Genomic DNA, 26,462 nt, shown 5'->3' on the forward strand with positions numbered 1-26,462 from the left:
TAGTCATATTCCTGATGCAATTGTCTATAAACAAGAAATAATCTACAGGATCTATCTGTGTAACTTAGTGAAAGTCTATGTATCACAAAATCTTAAATTTAAAAAAAAAGAAATATATTCATGCGGGACTTCAAAGGCAATACCATTCTGTTCTTTTCAGGACAAAATGAATACCATCAACAAAATCAACAGCAATGAAGAAATAGCTAAAAGACCACCAGAGAGATGAAGTTTCATCTTTCAAGTGCTGCACCTATAAAGTGACAATACATGGGTAAGGTGCTTCTATGGCTGATGCCTGTGTTCAGGTGGACTATACCCCCCTCTGCTTACTGCAGGGTTTCCAACTGATTCTGGAGGGCTCTAGGTCATAAGTAGAAGTTCTCTGTTTTCTATGTTTATAGAACCCTCTGCTGACTTCTTAGCTTTTCAATACCCTACTCTGACAAAAAGCTGTCACGGGAGTATCCACCTCCAACATGGTTCATGTTTACTCCTTCTAATCTGGTATAAACTGAAAAACGAGATAACCTGGTTTAAGACTTTTATGCTACTAGAAGTGAGTGAAGCCCACTATCAAGGTTGACAGAGTATCATACCAGTTTTATGTGTAAGGAGATTTTTCTTGATACTTCAGGTTTTGAGCACTTTTTCATTTCTAGGTTCAAAGACATTTTCCAGAGGATTCATGTTGCCCAAACTTAGACTTCTAGATAATTAATGTATTGCTGCTACTTCTGTGTATCTAATGATCATCATAAACCACTTAAACAAATTCAGCAAATATTTATGGAGTGCCTGCTTTGGACAAGGTACCATCCTAAACATTGAAAAAGACAGAAAATGTCTCTTCCATTATGGGACAGTGCTTGTATTCTTGTGGGAGGGAGAGAAAGACAATAAACATGTAAACACATACATAATAGATTGTAAGGGGGTAGGAGGAGAACTAAAAAGGACATAAACAGAAAGGTATGATAGAGTCCTCAGCTTAGCAGGGATGGAGCTTCCAATATTGGAGCTGAGAGCTGAATAAGGTGGAATCAGCACAACGATGAGAAGGGGTCTTGCAGCTCAAGCCTGTGACATACTCATAAGCACCAACTGTGCACCTAGTACCATGCTGAACGCTAGGACTGCAAAAGTAAGTATGTGTGTGTTAGTCCTTCCATCCCAAGTGGAGGGAGGGCAGCCAGCATCCCTCCCTCTGCTTCCTCACAAGGCTATGATTGAGGGAGACTGTGGTGCAACTGAGACTGTGCTTGACAACGGGCCAGCATCCTTGGGAAGGAGGCTGCACGAGTGTCAGCTATCTGGTTACTGCAAACTCTCCTGGCAGTCAAGATAAAATCTTCATGTGGTGGGATGGCATCTACAACCTCTTTATTGGTTGAAAAGAACATTACTCTGACCAACTCTGAACAAACTGTACATGCCACATCGAAAAGTGAAGCATGCTTTCAGGGTGACTCTGCACCAAGGATGTTACTGCAATGTAACAGGAACCAAGGGCTGTGTCTACATTTAGGTATCACCATTACAAACCAGGAGTGAAGCCTCCTCTTTGCATTTCTAGGCATCAAGGAGGAAAACTGAAAGAACACAAGCAGCACAGTGTGCCCACCTCTCCCAGTCCCTGATCCTCGGGTCCTCCCTTAGCTTCCCAAGAAAGTTCCAGCTACATTGTCAGCATTAACCCACTGTGCCCTAAACCCAGTATACTGTCGCCAAACATGTGCCTCCCCAGTATAGCTCCAAATAGGTCCAAAGGATCCTGTCTGGCCTTATAAAGGTTAACAAGGGGGTCAGAGCTGGAAGGGTCACCAGCTGGTCACATCTGTCCTCCCTCACCAAATGTGCTGGACAATGGTCCTGAAGGCGCTAAAACTCTCACCAAGCACTTGACAGACCAAATTCCCAAGCACTGGGAAGGAATCAATATTCATAAGACACTTGTTACATGCTAAAGGCTTTCCCATATCTATTTCATTTTCAAAGCAATCTTGTGGGGTTGGTATTATTATCCCATTTACAGATGAGAACACTGAGAGGTTGATTCACAGTGACAGATACCAGATTTAAAGTAGAGTCTATTTTTTGCCAAAGTCCAAAGCTCAAGCTCTTTCCAAAATGCCATCCTGTTTCCCACCAGCCCCCCTATAGCTAGGACCTGAACTGTATATGAGGAAACTAGGGCCAAAACCCACAGAGCCTGGGGTAACCATGGCTCCCAAGCACACCTCCTCATGGCTAGCCCTACCCATCCACTGTCCAGCCCACTCCACAGGAGAAGCCAACCACAGGGCCTGCTGAAGCCCACCCTGGCTAGGATGCAAGCTCTTTCCCAGAGTTCAGCCTGCCAAGCCTCCCCAACCATTGTAGTGATCTCTTTGAGACAAAGGCATTAGGCATTAGGCTCTGTGCATTTCTAACCCCAGCTCCTTGTTTTACCCATGAGAAGATGAAGGCTTACATATGTAAAATGATGAGCCCGGTGTCACCAAGTACACTTGCGGCAGAGGCTCCCTGGGCCAGGGTCTCACTCCTGAGCATCATGTACAATGTGCCTGATGCACTTGACCTTGTTGAGCTCCTCCCAAAATTGCACCTATGACTTTATAGTGTCCTAGGGCTTTTCTGATGACACACTGTGCTTGCACAAATGTCAAAAGAATAGCTTCCTGAAAACACTGACCACCCTAACCATGGAGGAATGGCCACATGTGTCTACATACAAGCTTGCCATTCATTCTTGATGGCAGTCTGAGCTTAGAGAGGGTGTAAAGCCAATCACAGTCTTGTGTCATGGAATATATAGAGAGCTGTGTCATTGTAGATAATTAGGTATAAAGAATTTCATGCACTCAAAATCAGGCTTCCTGTCACTAACACTTTTTGGAAACAATTTTGTCCACTGATCTTTAATTTATATTGTTTGGTAACACAAACACAGAAATCAGGAACTTAGAGAAAAATTCTAAAGGATTGCATTTATAGACAATCTTTATTTTACACATATCATCTGTATGAGGAACAAGACAAAGCTGATGGAATGTTGGCTTTCTTTCAGCTTGCTGAAATATGTAAAAGGAAACAGGAAATCCTAGTGGCAAAGCTCCATTCTCAAGTCCATTCTGTAACTTTGGGTCAATTCTTATAGTCTTGCTCTAACTCAACACCACATTTAGTATATAATCATCCTAATGCTGCTTGCCACCTGCATTTCCGGAAGCTTGAGATGATCAGTTGAAATGAGATTGTGCAGCACATCAAAACTTTTCAAAGGCATGTTATTGTTACAGTCTTCTTCTTCTGGTTCAGCATGGTACTTCTGAGCACTTCATAACAATGGTAAATTAAGACAGCTAAGAGAATCTCTGAGAGTCCTGCATTAATAGCCACCCATTGGGGGAAATAAGTAATATTTTAAAAAGTGCAACAGAGACATCCTTGTTTACAGCCAGCTTGACGGAGAATCCAATTCTTTCATTGCTGATTGAGAACATATATGTTGAATTTGAGGCCTAGAATTATATTAAAACTTACCTCATTTTCAAGGACCATGAAATGAAAATATTTAATGTGGAAGAAATTTCTTCATGAGTTATGAACAAAAGCGCTTATACTCCTTGCATGTTGCAGGTTGGTGGCCATCAGATGGGAGCCCAGCAGCTCCACAACTGGAGTCTCCTCTCTGCCTCCAGTCTGCGCATGGAAGGCTGACATCTGCCAAAATAAATACGGGATCAAGTGGGCTCCACGCTCTCGTTAATTCTGGTGTTTTCCTTTAATGGGACTTGAGAACAGAGTTTTGCCACTAGAATTTCCTGTTTCATTTTCCTTTCATCTCTATCTCTCTTATGTTCTATGTCTTTCATTTACATTATGATCTCATTCTCCCATGAAGTTCAGGTTCTACATCTTCCATGAGGGTCATGGAACTGGGGAGCGCAAACTTTTTTAAGATCCAAGCGTATACACAGTTCACATTTTCCTATCATTTACTCCCATTTACATTTAACTCATCAAAAATAAGTGTACATGTGACAAAGACAGTCCTGAACCTTAGACTCCCAGGACAGGTGGAAAGGCACATTTGAAAGCAGTATGCAAAGTAAAACTTTTCCTTCATGTACAAGGAAATATATTTCATTCCTTCATAAAATTTCTTTTTAAAAATTAATTGGATTTTTAACATGTAGGGAGGAGATGAAGGGGAAAATTGTTATCAAATCTGTCTTCATACTTTTCAATTAAGAAAAACAACTTCTGCTCTACTCCATTAACAGAACTTTTTAAAATCTTACTCAACTGGTGTTTTCTCTCCTCCAACAACAACATTGAAAAGGTCCAATTGCTCTCTTGCCAAAATGACTTAAAATGCATTTGCCTATAGATGATCTCAGGAAAAAAAAATAACACAAAAGAAAAAGGGACTATGTTGATATTGATTTTCCCCTAGAAGCAAAGGACATTTATAGGTTTGCTTGTCTTCTTCCTGGGATCCTGTGCTGTTTAAGTACCAAATGATTCAGAGGGTTTTTTTTTTTTTTTAAATCAGGCAGAGGGATTAAGGGAGCCTGATTAGCCTGCACAAATTACCACATTCCACTGGATTCCTTAATGAATCAGAGAACTCCACTGTGCAAGCCCCTTTCACAGATCATTTGATCTTCTCTAAATCAAATGGCTTGCCTCACAGACAAATGCCTTTTGCTGTCCTGGAAGCCTGGACAGCTTTCATGTTTCATCTGGGACCTGCTCTCTGAAACCAGGTCACTCTGAGAAGCCACAGGGTATCTTGTAAACAGTGCAGCCTGACCACTTGTGGCCTGATATAGAACAGAAGCACAATTCAAGGGAACTCCTGAGGAATTTCTCCTGCTCTGGAGGAGGCTGACTGGCCATGTGACCTGCTGGAAAGAGAACAAAAGGACGCTCCCTTCTGAAGACAGCGGAAATGTCTTTCTCTGAGAGGCATTCTTCAGGTGCTGTCTGGCCTCAATAGGCTGCTGCTGCAGACACTTTCCAAAGCACATCCTGGCTGGTGACTGATTTCACAGGGTGCTGCTGCTGCTGCTCCTCATGCTTTCTGTAAGGCAGAAAATCTGGGGCATAAAAGGGAACCATGGAGAACCCGCGAAGCCAATTAAAGACACAACCCATTTTGGAATATTGTGAAGCTTCTTAGAGTCTACGTTACATTTTCTAATACAAACCTCCCTCTCCCACTCTACAATAAATTTAGCAGCTCTTGAAGAAGAATACATATAGAGAACTAAAAAGTAAGACTATGTGCTTACTTTCTTAGTAAATGCACATGCTCTGTGTGAGCAAGAACTTCAGGGCCTCAGTTATGAAGGTATCTGTGCAAACATGAAGGTGTCTGTGGAAGCCTCAGGCTAAATCTGCGGACCCTGTACCCAGTTAATTGCTCCTATTAGGATGAAGGGAAACCTTAAAAGTGCCATGCTGACTTTGTTTTTCAAAGAAATTATGATAGATCCTAAACATCACCTTATTTCTCAGAGTTACTTCATGAATTCACAGAGACAAGAGGCAGAGGATGAAAGTATGTGCTGCTTTGAATTTGGAATGCTTTTTCTTCTTTCTTCCTTCTTTCTCTCTCTTTCTTTCTTTCACTTTCAGATGATTTCATATCTGCATAATACAAAGCAAAAAGGACAGAAACTGATTGACATGGGGATTCTTCTGGTGAAGCAAACCAGATTGAGTAACACAAACCAGGAAGGCAGGAGGGAACAGCTGTTCTGCTTTTTAAGTAATTCAAGACAGATATGATAAATAAATTCTGTAGATATTATGCGTAAAAATTTAAAAGAAAAAGATTGTTTATCTCTTTTCTGTAAAGAAAGGAAATGAAAAGAATCCTGACTGGCGTGATGGCAAGGTGGAAGACTGGGGCTGGCAGAGGTAAGCAGGAAGCGCGGATGGAGCAGAGCATGCTCAGGAGCAGTGCAGGGCAGATGGCCACGTGCACCACCCCTAGTCCCTGGGCACCCAAGAATGAGAGCCCGATAGGGAGTTTACTCTGCTCACCCACCTTGAGAATCCTGACATGCCATTCACTTCACTCACACCATGAAAATATATTTTTATGTGTTAAATATTTCTCTCTGCTCTAGGCATAATACTACAGTGACGAGGACTAAAAAAAGTTTCTTTTCTCATGAGCCTTAGAGTCTTATGGGGGAAGATGGAGATACGTAGTAAATTAATTTAAAAAACAGGAAATATCGGGGAGAGGTGTTACAAAGTGAATTAAATAGGCCATTGCGTAGAAAGTGACAGAGGAGCTACTTCAAAGGGGCTTGTCAGGGATGGCCCTCCAAGGAGGTGACATTGTAGCTGAGATCAGAATGAGAGGAAGGAGCCAACCAGGCCAAGTTAAGGGAAAGAGCCTTGCAAAGGCCCTGAGGTGAGGAAGGAGCAGAGAGCAGGCCAGCATGGCCAGGTGTTTGTGAGAGTGGGAAAGCATGGCAAGATGGGACTCAAGGAGAGGTGGGATCTAGTCTGGGAAGGAGAGAGATGGTGGTTCAGGAGAGGAGCTTTGTGAGAAGCACAGTCCCTGGTTTCCTAACTTAGTCTCTCGAGCAATTGTCATCTCCTAATCACTTAGCAGGGGACAATAGGAGAATGATCATGGCCAGGACCATGGCAAGGTCACCCTATACATTAGAAACAGGATCATATTCCAGATCACAACCCTCACCCTCTCCCACAAGGCTTCACAGTGCCCCATGGCCCTCTCCCTTCCTCAGAGTAGCAGTCCTTCCCTGCACACAGCCCCGGTCCTCAGGGTGCTCCAGGTCCAGCAGGTGCCTGTCACTCTCGCCCTTATAGTTCCTTGGGGGGCTCTACATCTTCCCTCACTCTCACCTGTGCAGAGGGAGATGAGACTAGTTCTCCTCTTCAAGCTAGTCCTCTTCCTCCTTACTCCAGGAACTTCCACCTTCAATACAGACATAAGTGAAAGAGAGCAAACTTTGTGAGGCACCCTCCATGAGTCTAGCAGTACGCGTTTATAAATCCTTCCACAGATCAAGAAGCCAGCCCAGAGAGTAAATTGCTCCAAGTGCTGAGCCATTCTGCCTCAAGGCTCACTTGTGGGACACCCTAAGGCTCAGCTCCTCCAGCCCTGAGCTCTCTCTCTCCTCAAGGTGAACACTGTCTCTCATCTTCCTTGCAATGAATGTTTCTGGAAACCACTGGAAAATGTTTGTAAGAACTTATCTTCTTACTAAGGCTTCCAGAAATTGCCACTTCAGTAGACTCTTGGTTTTCTTCCTACTTGATTTGTTTGCAGCATCTAATGCTGATGGCCAATCTTTCTATTCATGAGACTCTGGTCTTTATTGTAGAACAGCATTGGTCCTTGTTTTGCTTTTTACATCTCTCTTTCTCGGGTTCTCACCAACCTTATGTGTTCCACCTCCTCTCTTCCCCTCCTCCTCTACTTTCCTCCCCTCCCCTCTGTTCCCCTCTCCTGCTTTCTCCTCCTCTCCTCTCCTCCCCTTCCCTCTCTCCTCCTCTCTTCTCTCTCCCTTTTTCTCTCTCTCCCCATAGCCTCACTGAGTGCTTCCATCACTTCCCTAGTTTGAGTCCCATCAGTTCACTCACTACACCAATGATTCCTAGACTAGTTCTCTAACTCCCATTTTTTTGATTTCTAGAATCATAAAATTCCAACCATCTATGGAGTGTTCCATAAGCACTCAAACCTACCAGGTTTAAAACTGAAATCATTGCTTTTTTGAAAAACGGAATGTTTTCCTTGTCTTTTATTCATAACTTGTTAAAAGGCTTCATGCCGTATTCACCTATCCAAATTCTGCTTGTCTTTCAAGACCTAGCCTCAGTGCTATTTCCTCATGAAGTCTTCACTCAAAGCTGAGCCACCCTCTTCTCTGCCCTTTAGTCCTCTAGCTATACGTGTATTACATTATACTGATTTGTTTGTCTATTTGCCTCTGTACTTGAGAACAAAACTCTGTCTTATTCATCTCTGCCCACCAGAATTGCACACTGCCTTGCACACAGTGCGTGGTCAGAAGAGAAAAGCAGTAGTGAGGAATCACTTCATGAATGCATCACACTTTTGGAGGGCCACAGGTAGTTATATTAATGAAACTTTGAATCATTTTTAATCTTCCAGAACACTAATTCTTACTTGTGCTTCCCAAGGCTAGCACAAGAAGCTGCCATAGATGGTTTAGGGACCTGCAGTTCTGAATTTAGGGACTAAACAAGGTAATGTTTTAGATTTCATTTTGGTTTATAGCTTTTCATTCCTCATTTTTACTTTAGTCCCTAGAATATCTCACTGGATCAATGTTACTAAGACACTTCTTTCTCACAGAGCCTTCCAATCTCTGTGCCAAGCTGTGAGTTGTGCTTCAATTAGCTCAGAGCCTGCTGTGTTGTTGATCCCTCCCAGGCCTTGGGGTGGCATGGCAAGCCAAATACTGTGCAGGGGGAAAGACAAGTGGGAACCAAAACCCCAAAAACAGCTGGGACCAAAACAAGCTGCAAGTCAGCCCATGCCTGCTGCCTAAACTTTGGTTGTACTAAGAGGCTCCCATGAGAAATAGAAACCTAATGACACTGTCTTGAATGGTCTGATATCTTCATGGTTTTGGAACCCCCAAGGGCCTGGATAAGCAGGCACAAAGCTGCTCTGAGGGACATTCTTTCAATCAAGACCACACAGGATTTCAGGAGAAAAAGCTTCCCTCTCAAGGGAATCTCATAATCAAAAATTTTGTAACACATAAGAAAATATTTATCCCTAGTGAGTCAGCAGACATAGCAAACCCCAGGAACTTGAAATAGTGGAACAATATTCTCAAGTAAGTTATAAATTAAATATTTTCAAATTATTAAAAGGATAAAATAAAAAACAGAATCCATACAGAAATAATAAGATACTTTAAAAGAAGACTATGTAGCTTTGAAGAAAATAGAACTTTTAGGAAAAAAATATATAGTCATTAATATTAAAAATTCGTGATTGGTTTTAATACCACATTAGACATAGGTGAAGAAAGATTTAGTGCACTAGAATATGTATCTGAGGAAGTTACCCAGAATCTAAAGACAGAAAGATAAAGGGATGATAACATAAAAGTAGCATTGACAGACATGAGATGGAGTACAGAACCCCAACACACACCAGGGCAGATCTGCTTATTGCTTATACAGTTTCCATTCTGCTGTTTTCACTCACAGATGGCTGATTTGTTTGGGATGACAATATGCCCAACTAAAAAGATTATCTCCCAGCAACTCCCAAAACAAACTAGTAACCAAGTGACACAGTTTTGTCCAATGAAATAGAAGCAGAAGTTTCCAAAGACAAGTTCCTGAGGATGGTCTTTAAAAGTTGGCCCATTCTCCTCCCAATTCTTTCTATGTGAACATGGGCACAGGGTTAAAGGTGGAGCACTCATCTTGCAAATATACAAAGGATGATGAAGAAGACAGCTAAAAAGATTTTAGCATGCCTAGATCCAGACATCTAGTCATGTGAGAGAAATTTATTCAAGCCATCATTAAGTTGTGTTTTCTATCTGATGCATCTAGCTATAATCTCTCTAGTTGATAAAATGAGATAAGAGGAGTCTAGAAGGAAAAAATAGAGAGAGTGGAGGTAAAACAATATTTTAAATAGAAAGTCCCTGAGAAATTTTCAGCTCCAAACGAAAACACTTAGAATGAAGAATCTTACCAAGTCCCAACCAGAAAGGTTAAATGTAAGTCCATATCTAGACACATTCAAAGGAGAGAAAGAAAATGTTGAAAGTAACCACAGGGAAAATACATTTAATGGGAGCATATTCCTCAAATGAAAGACACCTGAAGACAATGGAATAATATTTTCAAAATGTTGAGAGAAAATGATTGATCTGAATTCTATAGTTAGCTGAAATATTATTCAATGCTGAGAGCAAAATAAAATTTTCTTTCAGACAAAAGAAGAATTTATCAGTCACAGACCTTCACTGAAATAACTACTAAAGGATATATGTTAAGAAGGTGGGAAATGAAGCCAGAAGAAAGATGCAAGAAGCTTTAGTGAGCCAAGACATTGACAAGCATGTGTATAAATCTAAATAATAATTAAATCCAAAAAACATGTAAAAAAATCTATGTGGAACTTAACAAAATCTCATGATTGAAGAATGCATTGGGGTAAGAATCACAAGCAGCTGCCTCTGCTATCATTTTTCTAGCAAATCCTGGATCTAGTTATTCTAGAAACATATTTCCTTGTCTGTCTCCAGCAATTTCTCTAAGAAGCAGATGGTAAAGTCAAAATACCCACCACAGGGCGTACTTGAGGTACTAACGGGGCATTCTCCATATTTTCTGGTGCTATCTAGAAATCTTTGACAACTAACATGATTTCAGTTTACAGATTTCAGTCAGAGAGGAAATAAATTTTAACTGTATACTATGTAGAATACTAAGTGGTTGGATCAAATACACACCTGAAAAAATAAAACCTGTGCTATATCTGACTGTCAAATATGACCGCACCTTTAAATATTATTACTCCCACCATCAAATCTCGCATACTATCAAAACTCCCCCCATACACTTGCCCAATTAAATGAAAATGACAGAAAATCAAAAGGCCAGCCCACAGAGACTGTTCTTCATGTGGGTAGGAGTATGATCAAATGTTTCCATGGCATCATCTTCTGGTGACCAGGGGTGGTATATCATGATTGGCAGGGTGTTCTTGCTTTGTGTTGAGATTTGCTATACCGTATTTTTTTAAAAAACATAAAGTAAATCATTCTCCCCAAACCATATAATATTCAAAATCCTACCCTGTTTTTCAAAATTTGATTATTCTTTTTCTCCCTCCCTCCCTTTTTTTAAATTTATTTATTTATTTTGAGGAAGATTAGCCCTAAGCTAACATCCACCACCAATCCTCTTTTTGCTGAGGAAGCCTGGCCCTGAGCTAACATCTGTGCCCATCTTCCCCTACTTTATATGTGGGATGCCTGCCACAGCATGGCTTCATAAGCCGTGCACAGGTCCACACACGGGATCTGAACCAGGGAACCCCGGGCTGATGAAGCTGAGCACGTGACCCTAACCATTTCACCACCAGGCCAGCCCTGCTCCTCTCATTTTTTTTCATTGAATTTTAAAACAAGAAATCACCATCTCACTCTCCTTACAGTTAATTTCCTTTGATCTAATCATTTCCAAAAGAAATTGCAGAAAATTACCAGGAGGATTCTTATGGATTTTTCTGACACTTGTCAAACACTTCTTGACCTATAATCCAGGCTAACTCTAGCCACTCTGAGACAGAATTTGATATCATTATCATCTCAAGTTCCATTCCCCCTCATCCCCAGATTAGAGACTTTGAATCCTTTGATTTATTAGAGACTTTGAATCCTTTGAAATATGCTGGTTGACAAAAATATTCTCAGGAGAAAAAAATCATTCCTTTCCTCTCTTACTCACAAACACAACATCGAAACAAGACCTAAATCCCAACGCCTTAGCCCCTTGTGGCCACATTCCATTCCCAGGCCTGGCTGATGAGGTGGTCTGGGAAGCATTCTGGCTGGGAGAGATCACATTGCTAAATGGGGACGTGAAAAGGAATGCGGTTTCCTGAAAGTTTCCAGCAAGTACATGGGAATGGAGCTCTTGAAAGAACCATAGAGCTGGAAGCACTTCCCTTCTGAGAAACACTTCCAATTCCCCCATGAAGCCAAGTGTAATAACAGTTCTGACATTATTATTTCAAAGGGGAAAAAATCATTCATGCAGACTTTGCTGCTGTAATTTGGGTATTTATAAGCCACACCCTCTTTGCAACCTTAAAGCCATGTGGTTTAAAATGGAGCCCACACAAAAGAAGGGGTTGTTAGTCAAAGCCATACAGCAATTTCTGCCCAGTCTCTCTGAAGCTGTCAGGGATAGCTATTTTTTTAAGTGATTTCAGACACTTTTTAAAAGTTTGTCTCTTTCTCCTTATATGCAATATATATCGTCAAAGTTTTAACAAAATTTTTCCTTTTTGACCACAAGATAGAGTTCCAGACATGGGCAAAGAACTCATGTAATAAAAGCTCATGGTTTGGGGAACTTAATACAATAATAGCGTGTTCAGGAAAATTTTCTGCAATTGCAGCTCATTTTTTTGTCCTTTAGTGAATCTGCTTTATTTAGAATGAACCGATGGCTCCCAGAAGTCACTGTGGCCTCCCACCACGCACATGTGTCATCAGTTACATATGGACCCACTTCCCCAATGGTCTTGGACAACACACTGCTTTAAGAGATGTAGCGTTGCACACTGATCCTGTGGTTCTTGTGCAGTGGCAGGATGATTTCTTTCTAATTGTGGTAGAATACATATCACACAAAATTTACCATTTTAACCATTTTTAACTGTACAGTTCAGTGACATTAAGTATATTCACATTGTTGTGCAACTATCACCACTATTGATCTCCAGAACTTTTTCATCACCTCAAACTGAAACTCTGTACCCATTAAACAACAACTCCCCATTCCCTACTCCCTCCAGCCTCTGGCAACCACCATTCTACTTTCTGCCTCTATGAGTTTACCTATTCCAGATATTTCATATGAACAAAATTATAAAATATTTGTACTTTGTGTCTGGATTATTTCACTCAAGATAATGTCTTCAAGGTTCATCCATACTGTATCATATATCAGAATTTCATGCCTTTTTAAAGCTGTATAATATTCCATTGTATGTAAGGCTGAATAATATTGCATTATATGCTTTGGGTAGAATTGACAATTTTATTAACAATTGTTAATAAACTGTTACTTTAATTAATAATATTAAATCTTCTAATTCATGTACACAGGATGTCTATTTCTTTCTGACTTCTTTAATTTCTTTCAGCCATATTTTGTAGTTTTCAGTGTATAAGTCTTTCAACTCCTTGGTTAAGTTATTTCTAATAAATTTTATTTTGTTATTATAAGTGGAATGGTTATCTTAATTTCATTTTCTGACTGTTTATTGTTAGTTTATAGAGATACAACTGATTTTTTGTGAGTTAGGAATGATTTTTTTTAAATGTTAAAAGGTCAGGTATCACCAGGAAATACCCCCAAAAAGAAACAGACTTACAAAACATTGTTATACTCACCTTCTTTGCAGGTGTCTATATTTTGGGTCCCTGAGAGCTTTGGTCAAAGACCTATCGGAGGCCGAAAGAAAAAAAAGACAAAAGAGCTGTCTTACATAAAAAGCTGATTCCTAGGAAACAGTGTGGTGTATATATATATTTTTTTTTTAAGAATTTTTTTTTATTTTTTTCCTTTTTCTCCCCAAAGCCCACCGTACATAGTTGTATATTCTTCGTTGTGGGTCCTTCTAGTTGTGGCATGTGGGACGCCACCTCAGCGTGGTCTGATGAGCAGTGTCATGTCCGCGCCCAGGATTCGAACCAACGAAACACTGGGCCGCCTGCAGCGGAGCGTGCGAACCTAACCACTCGGCCATGGGGCCAGCCTATATTTTTTTAAAAGGACAGAGGATTTGGTCTTTGTTTGAGAGAAGTTACCATGACAAGTTAGGATTTGTTCATTTAATAGTGAATATCTATTAAATATCAAGCAGTGCCTAGAGACTGGGGATACAGCAATGAAGAAAACAAAAACTCCTACCTTCATTGAGCTGATAGTCTATGGTAAGAACCAGATAAAAACCAAAATAACCAAGTAAAACATACAATATGTCTAATGATGACATACGCTATGAAAATAACAAAGCAAGAGAAAGAAAAGGATAACCAGAGCGCAAAGCAGCTTTTTGATGGCACCATCAGAGACGACTTGAGCAAGCGACATTGTGACTGAGAGCCAAAGGAGGCAATGGAGGTCAGACGTTGGGAGCCTGGACGGGAGCCAGGCAGAGCAGCATGGGAAGCAGTGCCCCAGCCCAGTGGGAGTTGACAGAGATGGCTGCACTCTGAATCCTGGGGTGATGTGGCACTAAGAGTCGGCCTTTCGCTTTGTGTATAATAACTCTCCTATTTCTGTATTAGTTAGTTTTCTCTACAGAAACAGAACCAATAGGAAGTATACAAAGAAAGAGAGAGATTAATTGTAAGGAATTGATTCACGTGATTACAGAGTGTGGCAAGTTCAAAATCTTCAGGATGGGCTGGCAGGCTGGGGACCCAGGAGACTGATGCCGCAGTTTCAATCCAAAGGCAACAGGTCCCTTTGGGGAATGCTGGGAGAAAGACGAACAGTATAAGATTTTGGCACTGCACCAGGGTCCTTCATGGAGGGAACCCCACCTCCTCTTCTTTCAAGGAGTTCTGGGTCTGTAAACCAGCTCAAGTCTGAAAGTCAATTGAGGAGCCATGACTTTCTGTGTTTAAGATTCAGGTTAGACTTTTGTTCACTTGACCAAGAACTTTTCTGCTTATAGGGATCAAGTAAGAATTTAATAGATTTCCTATCTATTCACTTCTAGAACACCATGATTAAGTAGCCAATGCCATAGGTCTGCATGAGTCAGACTGTTCTGATTACTGCTTTGACTCTGCCTTTGGTAGTAGAGTGTCACCTCTTGGCCCCTGCCACCTCAAGGTCCAGTTACTGCCATTATTAGTAAGTTTCCCAATTGAGTGGTTACAGTTCCCACTAAGAGGCTTGGCTTACAGAGAAGAGCTATTCAACAGTGTTGAATTCCCTCATAAACTATTTCTCATAGTCCTGAAATATATGTATTCTGGATGCTCCCAGCATGGGTGAGTAGACCTTAAATGACAAATCTACTATAATATTCCAGTGACTCTAAGCCTTTGACTCCCTTACTCTACATTAAACCAAGATACATCTGACATTTCCAACTTGCTCACTGTGGGCCATCTTTTGGTCCAGGTTTCAGCCAACTAACAAAACAAATTGTTAGAGCCCTTTCTAACCACCCAAGCTGCAACATTAAACGTACAATCTCTGTTTAGTGAACCCATATCAATAAATTCAGCCTGATCCAACTTTCTGTTCCTTCCACCATCATCCCACACCCTTAATCCCCAACATGCTCCACTCTCCCTTCATTCTTAGGAGAAAAAGTCCACTGACTAAACACATTGGGACTGATATCTAAAGGATCCAATTTCTTAAATTTGGTAGATCACATGGAGAGAAGAAAGGAACAGAGCAAAAAATGGTACAACTAGTCAGATTGCCCACATTTAGCTCCTACTGTGTGCCAAGTGCTGGTGCTATAGACACAGTTCTGTGAGATAGGTACCTATTTGCTTTGTGTTACTGAAGAGGACACTAGAAAAAGAAAGGAACCTGCTCAGTGACATGACTAGAAGGTAGCAACAGTGCGATTCAAGTCTAAGTCTGCCTGGTGCCAAAATATTTCTAAATAATGTATTAAATTAAAATCTGGAACCTTTAGATGCTAAATGCTTAATAATGCCTCCTGGGTTTTCTTGTGTCCCAAAAGTTTTGCATTTTGACACATTCTTCTTTGTGCCAAATCTGAATCCGAAATGTTATGGAAATAAGATGAAGAGGAAATAGCCTCCAATTTTATTTTTAGAGCTCAGCAAATGTTCATTTTGTATGGTCAGGGCAACCAAAATCAACATTATTAAATTAAATCATGGCTTTTGCAAAATTACTGATTCACATAGATACCACAAGTTTTCAGAGAGAACACAGGAATTTTAGGGGAAACAGCCTGCCGCTAACAGGGAGAAATTCTGCTGCACAAATTCTGGTTCAGACACGCCTCTAGACATTTTGAGATGCCAGAATCTGGGAGGTCAGAGTAGACATTGCACACAATCCTTTTCCAGAAAGTATGATGTGTTATATTTGAAAAACTAATAGACGCTCCAAGTCAGAGACTGAATGGCCAGTACATTTCAAAAAGACCTAGGATTAAGGTTCTCTGGGAGAAATTGGTTTATGGCTTTATGATTTATTAAGGTCCCTTTGGCCTTGTAATTCAAGTTGCACATTCAAATGCTTGTTGTTATACAAGTTCATTTTCGACAAAACTGAAAGAATGTGCTGCAACTGAACTCAAAGTGGACATCATTGGTCTTTGCTTTGACCAGGGTTGAATCTCGGCACCTTCTATAGTGTGTGGTAGGCTCACAATTGGACTCAGCAAAGATGCTATCGCCTTGAAGGCAATTTTCTCAGCACCAATGCATGAGATTAGGTCAAGAATCTAGGATTAGATACCAAGCCCACAAACTGTGCATTAGTCATTTTATTAACATTAAATAAGGAAAATTCTTCATAAACAAAGAAGACATAGAATAAGTGGCTCATATTAAAGATAATTATTTATATGTTGTGAAATGTCTGAACTTAGTCTCCTGAGAATAAACCATCTAGATGTATTTCTTCAATTCAGCGAGAAAAACTTAACAATAATAAACATGAAATGTCTGCACTTTTTACACACCAAAAGAAAAAAGTGAGAATCCCACTCTAACTGCCTCAGCAGCAGACTCATGTGTGAAGGTAAACAAACAAATGCTTTAGAAAGCATGCGCAGGACAGGATGAGAGCATTCCACCGACCTCAGGGCTGTCTTCCTACTCATGTGGACCTTGAGCAGTGTTGGAATTAAAAGGCAAGGGACAAGGTCTGGGTCCATTTTTTATCTAGAGACTAAAAATCTGAGAGCAGTCACGTTGAGAAAGGCCCAAAATGCCGCATGCTTTGCACTGCTCCCCTAAACAAGGCAAGAACACAGCCAAGCACCAAGGAGGGGATTACAAAGCAAGGGTGTTGGGTCTTCTCTGATACTTTCTCATGAATGCCCCAGCTCACTGCAATCCGGGTGCTGGGGTTCCCTAGCTTCCCCAGGCTTCTTGGAAAAGACGGGATGCTGGTAAATTCTCTAGAAAATAAATGCAGAACTTCCAAAATGCTACTTAGAAAAATAATGCAGTGTTCAAAAATAATCCATGATTTAAAGTGAGGACCCCAGAGGAAAGATTGGGGTTCCTGGAAGACCTGCTCTGGTGGCTGCTGCCTGACCATGGTAAGTTGCTGTGCTGCATGGGGATCACTGGGAAGATCAGTGTTCCGGCTTTGCTGCCCAGAGTGAACTTCTCCCCTCACCCTACAAGAGCTCCTTCAGCTTGGGCAAGCCCCTGTCTCCTGTTAAGGTCCCAGAACCCAGCAAAGTCAGCATAGTTAAAGGGAGTTCTGGAATATGAAACAGAAGGGGATGTTTTGAATATAAAAACCTAAGGCTTAAGATACCCAGAAAATGGGAGAAGGACAAAAGGGGAGCCTTGAGATGTTATATTAGGTAATCCAGGTGAAGGGGAAAAAAAATCCCAAAATGCCAACATTGAAATGAATCCCATAAAAGGCATCCCCAAGAAGGGTCTGGGGTGGGCAATGACCTAGAATATACTTCCTGAGGAAAATATTTGACATACGGAAAAATGAAACCAGCACATAAGATCACCTGAGGGGCCAGAGTTATGGGGGAAAGCAGGACTCTCCTATGGATATCTGCTACATTCAAACCTCCACAGAAAAGCCAACGCCCACAGAGAAGGCAGGTGTGAGGACACCTCAGACAGGTGCATGGGGAGGTTCAAGGCATAGGAACATTTTACAATATATGTTCTACTGAATAGTTGTGGCCACCTTAACAAAAAGCAAAACAAATTTTATTCTTATTAGTTGTCTTTTACCAAAAGATACAAAAGAATTGTTTTGTGAGAGTCTTTTTGCTGGTCAAAGTGCTCCACAAAGCTTGAGGACCAAATGAAACAGAAGAGTGCTGCAGATTCTGAGCATATTTCTGTCACGGCAGTTGGATGAAGGATACACTTCATTCAGATCATTTATAAAGCACTTGGTGTTGACTTCATGAGGACAGGAGAGGCCCACTGCCTGCCAACCTGCTAGGAACATTTTTTTCTGCTCTAACATGGGGTGAGAACCTCCACAGAGCTGGTGAGTCCAGGATAATCCAGATAATTCCATGAGTCCAGTCATGGAGCAGGGATAATTCTCCCACACTCACCCCACAGTGGGCAGAGCCTGGCTTCCAGCCAACCCTGGTCACTGTCACCTAGGACCCCAACTGGTGTGCAGGCTGTGATTCCCCCCACGTGCCCACTCTAGGCCCCAGCTAACACTAGTAAAAGAACATTCTTTACTGGAGCTGTTTCACCATTCATACCTCTGAGGTTTGTACATCAGACAGGCTCTATGTGGTGTCTCAGAATTCAGAAAAAGCATGACTTTTGCTCACAAGTGCACACAAGCCCATAACATGTGAGAGGGCCTCCATCCCTAACATGTGCTATCTCCTCCACCACCCCCAGTCCCTTCCTGCCTCCTCAGCCATTCTGCCCCCAACTACCCCACTGCAAACTGTCATTAATTCTCATGTGCAAATCTCTGAAAACCTGCTGCCCTGGGTGTAGCCAGGCCAGAGGGAAGAAGTATAGAGGGCAGCAACCCATCCATAATCGTCAATGGGGAAGATGGAACAGCCAGGCAGCAGCTAATTAAGTGGGGTTGGGTAATTAAATTCCAGGCTTTGATCTTTTCCTCAAATATTTCCAAATGCTCTGTATCATTCGGTTTTAGACATCATAACAACTTCTCCACAATTAGGAGGTGCCTCTCTGGTTGACCTTCTCTCCGCAGTCAAGAGACCCAGAACTGCAGACGAGCAAGCGTCCCTCGAAGGAGGCAGGTGAAGCCCCTGTCTCTGAATTGAAGTGGTAGCCCGACCTAGCTGCATCTCCCAGGTTTCCCCAGACAGCTTGGCTCTCACATCGGATGGAGCAGGTTTCCCCATATGCCAGGGGAGATGTGGGCCAAGCCACCCTGCCCTTCATGGCAACTCATTGCCTTCTTGTACCAGAGCAGAGTGCTTACCAAGGCAAAAACCCAACTCCTGAAATGAATCATCAGGCCCCCCTTAGGAGGTTCCTCCAGCACCGCCTCACTCTACACCATTCCTGGTTCCTCCAAAGGACCAGAGGAGACAGGAAAGTCCACAGGGGTGGGTTTTGTGGTCCAACATGGCCTCTGAGGAAAATCTTTTCCACATTGTTTTTTGTTTTTGTTTTTTAAAGATTGGCACCTGAGCTAACAACTGTTGCCAATCTTCCTTTTTGTTTTTCTTTCTGCTTTTTCTCCCCAAATCCCCCCAGTGCATAGTTGTATATGTTTTAGTTGTGGGTCCTTCTAGTTGTGGCACATTGGACGCCACCTCAGCCTGGCCTGACAAGTGGTGCCATGTCTGTGCCCAGGATCCGAACCAGCGAAACCCTGGGCCGCTTCAGCGGAGCGCGCGAACTTAACCACTCGGCCACAGGGCCGGCCCCTCCACATTGTTTTGACATTGCATTAAAATGAATAATAGAAGGGGATACTGAGAAAATGCAGGAAATGGTCAGAGGACTTGCTCACCAGTCCTCAATTGCGAAAATCAGATGGATAGTCACGAGAGCGAATTGATAAAGAAACTAATTTGCAACAATGGTTTGGATCCATCACCAAGGCACAGTGTGACACAGTGTCACAATTCTCACCAAGAGGAAGTGCCCCCACAGCACACTCAGACCTGCATCGTCATTCAGGAGGGCTTGTTCCCATAGTCTTGCTCCCCCCTCAAAAGAGGCTGCTCTGTGGACATGGTCTGAGGGAACAGGCATGCAAACATGGTGTGACGCTGCTCCCACTGAGGAACAGCATCCACTTCTGCTACTGACATAGCGGCTGTTTAGTTATTCACTTCTGCTGGAAGAAAGACCTAATCCAGTCCTTTATACAATACCCAAGAGCATGAGGTTTGGAAAGAGCCTGGACTCCTGATGGCCCAGCCTGTAGCACACCCCAGCTTTGCAGCGGCACTGACAGATAAAGTGCCATTTCTCTCTGTGCTAATTGTAGGTGCTGAATCTCCAGGAAATCAACTCAGATTCACTGATAGTCATGATCATTCCATCAACTCCTAGAAACCAGGCCTCCAGCACAAATCTGGGTCCACTATACAGTCCTGCCATGTTTTCCTTACACAACAAAAATAATCACTTACAGGGAAATGGCTGTATACAGGCAAACCCTCTAAACGAAATGAGAACCCACTCCAAACACTGCTTCTGCAGACTTCCCAAACCAAACAGGAGCCTGAATGTCTGAACTTTTCTATTACTTCATCTCTGTGTAAAGCCCTCACAACCAACAAATAAGTACGCTCTTTTAACACAAAACAATAGAAAGTGAGAAGGCTGTTTCATTACTTTTCCGCCTTTGGCTCAGACACGGAAAGGCTATTCTGGGCTGACTCTTACAGGAAGTACCAAAAACCTCAGGAGAAATGAGTTCCTGAAAGATTTCCAGCCCAACTTAACAGGCTGTTTGAGACATTTCAGACAGGTTTCTTCTGAAGAGCCAAACATGTGGGTGCTTATCTGAACTGAACCCACACCTTTGGAATTTTACACCTCACTCCTGAACACCTCACTGCATGCTGCAACTTGCAGCTCCCCTAGGCACTGTCTCCTGGGAGGAAGAGTCACCTTTACATACACCTGTTCTGTCTAAGGTGGTTGGGAAGCCAACAGTAGCCATGCAGTGCTTCCTCCAAGTTTGTCTGTAATTCTCTGATTCCTTCTACGGTCTGGGCAACCACCAAGTTTAAAAGCAAGCCCACTGGAATGCTTCAAAGTTGCATGATCATAGGAGGGCTTTACAATAAATACACTTGGAGCAACTCAAAACAGGTACCAGCTAGAAAGACAATTAGAGTGCGTGTTCTGCCAGGAAACGGTGCCAGTTTTTACCTGTTGAAGCAATTGGGAAATAGACCTGTACTTGCTGAAAAATTTACTTGTACATGCACGCATGATGTGGGAGGGTGAGCAGGTGTTTGTGAACCACAGTTATATTCTTCACAATGCTCCCTGTATCATTAAAAAAGAATGCTTGGTGCTCAAACTCTCACAACGGGGGAAAAATATCCTATGGAACTTAGAAGACTGACTGAGTGATCAGTATTTCAGTGAGGAAGAAAGCAGTTACTATTGAGCATGAATTTCCTCAGCCAGCATATTTTGGGGTTCTCTTTATTTGAAAGCAACCATCTTTGGATTTTTATTCCAAACTCTTCTTTGCTGCCAAACAGTGGGAAAGGAAATAGACCTGGTAAGCAAGGCTCAGGGACACCATCAGTCACATCCTCGTCCTCTGGGCTGGATTTGTCCAGGAGCAGCATTTCCCCTCCACTAGCATCGAAAGACACCTCTAAGAGAACAGAGACACTAAAGTAATTCATTGAGCAATCCTGCTGAGAAATGAATCCCCATTTCAAGCCAAATCTAATTGTACAGAGACACTAAATGAGTGCCTCGGTGATAATAGAGAAGGAATGCTTTCATTATGCTGTAAGTATGAGTGAGACTCTTCTAAAGAGTGTGCGACGCACACTGCCAATGCATATGTAAATAGAGAGCTGCATTTTATATTTTATTCACTAATTTTTTATTAGAATGGAACATAGATAAGACACATTTTCATGACAAAGAAAAAATAATTTGAGGTTTCTGTCTCCTCTGGCTGCCTCCTTGTTTCCTGGGTTAGAAGCTGTACAGTGCGGGCAAGATAGGGGGCCCTCTTGTCTTCTTTCCTGCCATGTATGAACAGCTGCTTCCATGAGAAATCTGAAAGCCAGGTGTTAGCAGACTCCCAATACTCAGAGTCCTGCAGCAGCAAAAGCACAGGTGAATCCTGCACTTTTGTTCACAGCTGCCTCCTCCATGGTCCCAGAAAGCAAAGCCACTGTATTCAGGAAGTGGTCGCCTGACTACTCTTGGTCTGTGGTCTGTGGTCTGCCCATTGTGGTCAAAATTGTGGTTGCCTCTTGGATGTTTATTCCATAACGGCACCATCTTTAATGGTGCCAACTTATTGCCATCTTCTACCCCTCCCCCAAAGACTTTCCTGTAGCACGTTCCTAACTATTAAACTACTTATAAACATGTCAGTGAAGTTGTTTTACTTTCAGCATGGGCATTCAGAGACCCAAAGCCCACTTTTTCTTATACTCACAATGCAAAGAAAATAATGAAAAATATTGGAACTAAGCCAGCTGCAGAAGGATTTCATTTAACCTGGTCAATCATGCTCAGAGTTATAGGAGCAAATAGCAGGAAGATGGGAGACCCAGACTATCAGACACACCAAACCCATGGAGCATCTACGAAAATGGATGGATATGGACCCCAAGTGCATATAAGCACAGGTGAGCAGCCCACTGGATTCACAGAATAACAAATATCCAACCTAGTCAACCAACTTACACCCACTCTACTTTGCAATTTTATGTGCTATTGGCTGTCAGTAAAGCTGTATAACTGAGGATCCCATCTATCTGTCTAACTCTTTCAGCAGCTTTGATTTCAATGAAAAATGACAGGCATATTAAAAAATAACCCTGGGGAGGCCCCTGCAGCTGAGAAATCCAAATTTGAACTCAGGGACCTGGGTTTACCAGCAGATAGCTGCATTTTATCCTATGGCTTCAGAATCAAACAAATTTACTTGTAAAACCTTAACTAGGATCTTAAACTGGTTACAGCAATGTTAAAAGGGGGGACAGTGTGCATAGTGATTCAAAGTGTCCATTCTCTCATTGTACGCTTATCATAACCCAACTCCAATTTGGAAAAGCAATGCCCACAACCCAACAGCTATCTCACCAAGTGAGCAACTGTCCAGGCCAAACAAAGAACATCAGCTTTCTCTGTTTAATATCTTCATCCTCTGCAACTCCATGCTACTGCCAATGTGCAGAGATCCCCTTCCCAAGTGAGCTACAGTGTTGAGGGTCATTCCAAACCACTAGAATTGCTGGCTTGCTTTTAGGTGAGCACTATAAACAAACTCCTGCCCAAATGGAAAAGGTTTTCAAAGGCAGCTTTTCTAACTCATCAAAGCCAGGCTCCAGACTTGAATACTTCTCAAGGGCTTTCTCATGTTTTCCACTGTTTTGTTTCCAGAATGCATCCTGAATCCTGAGCCTTTCACATTTATGTCTCTAATAGGCCATAAGCAAATGGTCTCGATATTTCAGTTGGTTTTGAATGGCTGTAAAGTTTTCCCTCTTTAGGGTGGGCAGATCCAATCACTGCAAGACAGACTACCCCAACTCAGCCAGCTGACAAGCTCTTCTGGAGAGCACATCTCTCCAGCTCATTGCTGGCATTTATTGCAGGCCTTACAGTGTCCTAGGCAGTTTGCAGGCATTATTTCCTTTAACCTTTACAGTACCTTATGCGATAGATTACATTATTACCCCCAACATTACAGATGAGGAAACTGAGACAGAGTGTTGAAATCACTTGCACAGGTCACATGGCAAGAAAATAGCAAATCTGATGCTTCAGCCAGGGCTCCAGCTCAAAAGTCCAAGTGCTGACCCAAGCTGAGCCCCGAGGATATGTGGCAAACAAAATGCCCTGGTGGATCTTACAAGGTACAATAAAGAATTTAAATGAATGCACATAATGTATTAAATAATTGCAGGAGGACTAGAAAGTACAGATTGCTATGGAAACATAATGGTGGCAACTTGCAAACTATGTGGTTTCCTTATATGGAAATATACACCACCTAAGAGAGAAAAGGGGACACACACAACAGACCCATTTCCTCTCCTCCAGATCTTGATCCCTGAATGGAACAGGTTACATTTTTAATAAGGAACTGGAGAAATACATAAAATACCTAAAATCTCTAATTGTTAGTTTGCTCTCATCTAAAACCCAAGAAAGACCCTAACACACACACTTTCCAACCTTTTGAAAAATTCTGCTAAGTGACATCATTTGCGTTTTTTTCCAAGACAGTATACATTTCTCTGAGTTAAAAATAAGAATTTGGGGCCAGCCCGGCGGCTCAGTGGTTAAGTTTGCACGTTCTGCTTCAGCAGCCCGGGGTTCGTCAGTTCAGATCCTGCATGCGGACCTACTCCCTGCTTATCAAGCCATGCTGTGGCGGGTGTCCCACATATAAAGTAGAGGAAGATGGGCATGGGTGTTAGCTCAGGGCCAGTCTTCCTCAGCAAAAAGAGGAGGATTGGCAGCAGATGTTAGCTCAGGGATGACCTTCCTCAAAATAAAAAGAAAAAGCATTTGCCCAAGACTTAGAAACTAAAATGGAAATGAATAAATGCTGCTTTCTGTGTCATGTACACATTTTTCATCAGAATTTGATTTTCAGAGAAAACCCAGCTTTTAGCAAATGTTTTCTCTCCTATGAAGTGGGGATGATACACGGAGGTGTCAGTAGTGAAGTAGAAAATAACAAAGAAAGGAAACTTGTCTGATCCACGCTTTCATTGTGATTTTTACGATTTATGAGGAAGGACATTGAAGCTATTGATCAGCTAAAATATTCTAACTTGCCCATGAATTTCATTTATCTATAGTATTCTCATAATAATATCAGCTGGCATATATTGAGCAGGTATTATTACATACCAAGTTCTAGACTTGATCTCTGTAATACTTATGCCTTTTCAGGCAGGTATTGTCATAACCATTCCATAGAATGTAGAACTGAATCACTATAACAACTACCTTCTAGTGAGTGCTTGCTCCTTGCAAGGTGTTATTCTATACACTTTGAGTCTTAGTGGACATTTTCCATTGATTAGTAGCTCAACATCAGAATGTTCATCCTATTTAGGAGAATGAGTCCCACTTTCCCTCAACACACACCTTGGTGCCTTGCATCCTATCCTTCAGATGGGCCACTGAATCCACAGAACAGGATTCCCTCTCAGCAACAGTTAGCGAGTCTCCCTGTAGCTGCAGAGGAGCTGAGTCCTGCAGCAGCACTGGATTCCCAACCAGGGCTCAACACTGTCAAGGTCCAGCCATCCTTGGTTCTTGCTCATTTTCTAAACCTACTTCTCCAGCTGTGCCATAGTAGCCGCCTCACAAATTTGTTCTCTGCTTAAGTTAGCCAGAGGTCATCTGTGATGTTTGTGAGGCAGAATTCTAGCTAAAACACATGCATTTTCTTATTTAATCCTCATGGCAATCAAATGAGGTAGGCACTTTCACTATACTCATTTTTATACACAAGAAACTAAGGTACAGAAAGGTTAGACACCTTACTCAAGATTGCACAGCCGGTGCTAGTGTTGAAACTTGAGCAGTGTGACTCCAAACCCAGCTTGGAGAGATTTAATAACTTGCCCAAGCAACTCTGGGTAGAGTCATCATCTGGTTCCACCACACCAAGCTGCTTTTCTTTGTGTCAAGCCCAACTCTGACACAGGGGAGACACAGAGACCCAGAAGAGCCGATCCAGAGATTGCTGCAATACAGAACCTAACACTTCAAGGCTTGTCCACTAGAGTCCTAGGACTTTTCAAATGCTCCATATCCCAATACTGCTGCTGGAGGGCAAGCCTGCCCTTTCCAAGTGGAGCCCTGACCTCCTCATTGTGTCTTGATCCCAAGACACAGAGGGTCAGATGAGGTCCTGCAGAACAGACCATTACTTAACTCTCACTTCCAGGAGGCAGGTCTCCTAGCCCCAGTGGAGAGGAAAGGCTCCCACTGTTCCTGCACCTGCAGCCGTGCAAGGGGAGTTTCTTCTTCTTCTTTTTTAAATTCCTTGTTGTTTCCATAAATCTCAGACCTCTTAACCTCCCAAACTCCACATAAAGGTACAGTGTTTCCCCTTCACAAACAGCATACTGTGCCCTTACTTCTCATCAACGCAAAGGTCACCAACCGCCTGTTGAAAACAACTTTTCCTCTGAGAAATGTTTGTGTTGCTTACTTTCCCTGTAGTTCTGAGTCTTTTTTCTTTGTCCATTCAATGTTTCTGTGAAGGTGCTGTATTGATAACAACTTCAGCCCCTCCAGCGTTCACAGCAAATGGAAGGCCATGAAAGAGATTAACTTTGTGGCCCTGGGGAATTTTGAAAATGCTGGGAATGGGATGGGCCCCTGGGGCCACTATGGAAAGCAGTCATTAGGAGGTCCACAGGCAGGCAGTTCTTGATGACTATATTAACACTTTCAAAGGCTCACTACTTCACAGGAAAATGAAAAAGGGGTCACAGAGATGTTTTCCTTCCCTAGTTCTGAAATGGTTCATTCTGCTTTCACGGGAGTTACTCATTGCCAGAGAAAAGTTGCTGATTGTTTCAAATGATATTTAACACAAAAGAGAAGGAGGAGGAAGAAGAGGGGCTTGGTGGAAATTTTCACTTTTGGTTTCCTTTTCAGGGGGGCTACTGAGCTTGTTTGATTTGGAGACTGGGCTAATCTAGCAGTTTCATGAGGGGTTGGTTTCAGATTCTGTATCTTTTTGTACTCTTGGGTACAAAGCCCTTCGGATGAATCAAAGTACATGAAAACTTTTTTTAAAAA

General features: G+C 42.1%; 1 long non-coding RNA gene across 9 annotated transcripts in view; it reads right to left on the reverse strand.

Moving 5' to 3' along the window:
- LOC103558111 (uncharacterized) overlaps positions 1-26,462 on the reverse strand; it is a 167,707-nt gene that overhangs the window by 4,878 nt on the left and 136,367 nt on the right. For 3 of the 9 annotated variants that reach the window (XR_011543087.1, XR_011543088.1, XR_011543090.1), the window contains 4 exons: positions 13,188-13,238; positions 6,901-6,973; positions 5,518-5,661; positions 3,547-5,092 (listed from right to left, as the gene is read on the reverse strand). This is a non-coding gene — a long non-coding RNA (uncharacterized lncRNA). Of the gene's footprint in view, positions 1-2,985; positions 5,109-5,517; positions 5,662-6,900; positions 6,974-13,187; positions 13,239-26,462 lie in introns of those variants that run through there. The other 6 variants (XR_011543091.1, XR_011543093.1, XR_011543086.1 and 3 more) reach the window with 4 other exon arrangements.

Source organism: Equus przewalskii, chromosome 8 (assembly GCF_037783145.1).
Source record: "Equus przewalskii isolate Varuska chromosome 8, EquPr2, whole genome shotgun sequence".
Lineage (NCBI taxonomy): Eukaryota > Metazoa > Chordata > Mammalia > Perissodactyla > Equidae > Equus > Equus przewalskii.